The following is a 3,498-nucleotide window of genomic DNA, read 5'->3' as shown; positions in this document are numbered from 1 at the left end:
TTAAAATTTTGAAACTCTGAACAGGCACTTACATGAAGGAAAACATTACCATTCACAGATAACCACATTTAAAACAGCTGCTTCAGGGCTTCCCTGGTGGCGCAGTGGTTGAGAGTCCGCCTGCCAATGCAGGGGACACGGGTTCGTGCCCCGGTCCGGGAACATCCCACATGACTTGGAGTGGCTGGGCCCATGAGCCTGTGCGTCCAGAGCCTGTGCTCCACGACGGGAGAGGCCACAACAGTAAGAGGCCTGCGTACCACAAAAAAAAAAAAAAAGATGCTTCAGCACAGGGTACATGGAACCTTTTGCCAGTTAAGAAGTTGGTTACTGACCATTTTTCAAAGTGCCGTAGTAGTAAAACAGGCTTAAAGAAATGTAATTTGAGTTACTTAGCTTACTCATAAAGTAAGTTTAACTGACAAGACTTGCACTGAAGTGTATAAAAAAATATTGGTACAAAAACCACTGAACCATAAGTGAAAGTAGTTTCACACAACAGGCTTCGTTTTAGTTCCTACACCCCACATTTAGTGTCTTTGCAGTCAGACCCCATGCATAGCATAAAAACACATGACTGCAACCTTCTTTTTTAGAGGGTTTGAATATTACTTGAATTTAATGTTTAAAAAATTTAAACAGAGTGGATGAAGAAGTTTAAATTTGAGTTTGAACTAGTCAAGGTTCCAATTTAACAAACATGAAATTGTCCAGATCTGGGTAACTACATACTTCACCTATTCTCCTGGGTCCCCCATCCTCAAATTTTCCCCTGAAAAGGGAAGAGAATATTTGCAAGAAAATTATATTTGCATATATGTGCTAAAAAGATTCATTAAACCAAAAAAATTTTTTTCGAAGTATTTACGGAAAAATTGTATAGTTTTAACAAACTAAAATGCCAACATAGAGTCAACTCCACATTGCAGAAAACATACAGTGGTACCTATCAGTTAGTAGTAGCAAAATGGTTACTTAATATGGTACCCACCCCCCCAAAAAAGCTGCAATGACATGCCACATAATCTCTTACGGAAAAAAATTTTAAATTCACACCACAGAAGACTTCAAAGAGAACAAAATTCAGGAAGCCATGGAATGGTGGACTCAGAGGCACCTACAGTGAAACACTTGTATGCATTTCTCAAACATGTATGGAAAATCATAAATGTAGTTTTCAAAAATACTGAAATGCCATGTTTTAAATCTTTGCAGGATGTACAGGCCACTCAGGTTTTCTAATTTTATTTGAACACCCAATATGTAATTTTTTGCATGTAGAGAATAAGAGGTAGTCATTAGCATGAAAAAGGAGAAGCAAAGAATTTGTAATCAACATTATGCAGAAAGAAAGCAAAATTACAAATACCAACCTACTCACATGAAAATCTTTAATGTTTATGCTGATGTATAGCTGAGTGCTTATCATTAAATGAAAGTGTGCAGTTAAAAAAAAAAACAACACGGCAGTTTAAGAAAGTTCCAGTGTTTCAAAGAAAGCATTTTTTAAATATGTATATACGTGAAGAACATTTAGTTATGCCATAAAATAAACTCAGCACTGTACGATAAAGGAAGGCTATCGTAAATGGGGTTTTGGCTTTTTCCCCCGCCCTACACGCTGCGACCATCTTTAACCTGCCGAGCTTAAATCTCAACGGATGTAGGAGGTTTTTTCTTCTTTTTTTCTCCTATTCAGTTCACATTTCAGGCGGCTCAGCAGATGCCTGTGATTCTGGCGATTCAACTCTCTGGTGAAAGTTTGCCCTCTGTTTCCTCAGTTTTTCAGGAGCTTTTCTCCACAAAATGATCTCCTGCTGCTTGAAGTACGTCCTGTCTTCCTCATCAACAAGGACTAGAATTAAAAAGTGCCTTATGGGGCTTCCCTGGTGGCGCAGTGGTTGAGTGTCTGCCTGCCGATCAGGGGACACGGGTTCGTGCCCCGGTCCGGGAGGATCCCACATGTTGCGGAGCGGCTGGGCCCGTGGGCCGTTGCCACTGAGCCTGCATGTCCGTAGCCTAAAAAAAAATACCTTATGGAAAATTTTTTGTTCACATCTCTCACTGTTGGAGTTGGGTCATATCCCACTAAAAACAGTCTTATTGGAGTTTATTCTCCTTTTACTGGTGTGCCATCCGTTATTTCATATTTAGCGATTGTTTCTGTTGTGGCACTGGGTCCAATTCCCGTGATCTCTTTTTTAAATCAATTGTAACTCCATGTGTTGGATTTTTTTTTTAATTAATTAATTAATTTATTTATGGCTGTGTTGGGTCTTCGTTTCTGTGCGAGGGCTTTCTCTAGTTGTGGCAAGCGGGGGCCACTCTTCATCGTGGTGCGCAGGCCTCTCACTATCGTGGCCTCTCTTGTTGCGGAGCACAGGCTCCAGACGCGCAGGCTCAGTAGTTGTGGCTCATGGGCCCAGTTGCTCCGCGGCATGTGGAATCCTCCCAGACCAGGGCTCGAACCCACGTCCCCTGCATTGGCAGGCAGATTCTCAACCACTGCGCCACCAGGGAAGCCCCATGTGTTGGATTTTTATTCTTACTAATAAGAAGTAAATTTTTCCCACAATCACATCCTTTAAATGATACTTTGATTTATTATATTCAAATTCTACTTGTAGACAATCTTCAGTGCCCGTTTCCATCTTAACAGAGTTGTTGACATCAGGATAGGTAGCAGGCTGGTGAACAATAAGGGCATACATATTCCTTTACCAAGTCTGTCAGTCTTCTTGCTGTTGTCACTTTAAGGAAATACCTTAAGCAGCATTGGCACCGATATGAGTCGCGTGGCTTTTCCACTTGTGTACATACAAAGTCATAACTTCTGCTCCGAGCCAGTTCTCCAGGTAAGGCTAGTTCTTTAGGTTTACAGACTCGTGAGTATTACTCTTGTCATTGAAAAGTTCAGTTTGACCTACAAATTCAGTTCGGATTCTTTGGTGTTCCAGCCTCTTTCCAGGTTGCTGAAAGGCTACGCTTACCTTTCCTGAAACAGATTCTCCATCACAGAAAAGATAGCGCTTTTCTACTTTGCCAACTTCCGTTTTCATTTCCACCATTTTCCTGTTTTCCCCATCATTAAGGACAACATCGATCTCACACGTGGGACCAAAAAATCCTCCAAGAAAACCCATTGTCGGTGCTGCCACCGCCGCGTCCCCCCCACTTCACTCCTCTTCCTTCAGGAGAACTCCCAGCGCAGGCTCCTGTTTTTCTAAATCTTTAGTACAAAATTTAATGCTCCTCTGCACTTTGAGACCATATCCAGGAAAGAAAGGCCAGCTGGTACCATTCTCCCAGTATTGCTTTACCCTCCTACCTTCCCCTCCCCAGGACTCTTTAAATCTCTGTGAACCACGCTTCTTGTTGGTTCTCAGTCTTTTTTCATATCGTCTTTTGTCACTCTTGCCTCTCCGTCTCTCTTTTTTCCCTCCAATGTATGTGCTCCAAAATTCACATTCTGATAAATGATAACTTGTTAAATCGAAA

The 3,498-nt window shown here is 41.6% G+C and overlaps 1 pseudogene; it reads right to left on the bottom strand.

The window, feature by feature from the left end:
- Positions 1 to 1,785: 1,785 nt before the first annotated feature.
- Positions 1,786 to 3,143, bottom strand: LOC113617789 (vacuolar protein sorting-associated protein 26A-like; annotated as a pseudogene).
- Between the last annotated feature and the right edge of the window lie 355 nt (positions 3,144 to 3,498).

This window comes from Aethalodelphis obliquidens, unplaced genomic scaffold (genome assembly GCF_003676395.1).
Source record: "Aethalodelphis obliquidens isolate GAN/ISIS:26980383/991018 unplaced genomic scaffold, ASM367639v1 scaffold5, whole genome shotgun sequence".
NCBI classification, from domain to species: domain Eukaryota; kingdom Metazoa; phylum Chordata; class Mammalia; order Artiodactyla; family Delphinidae; genus Aethalodelphis; species Aethalodelphis obliquidens.
The sequence above is the reverse complement of the archived record's forward strand: the minus strand, read 5'-3'. Positions and strand labels throughout refer to the sequence as shown.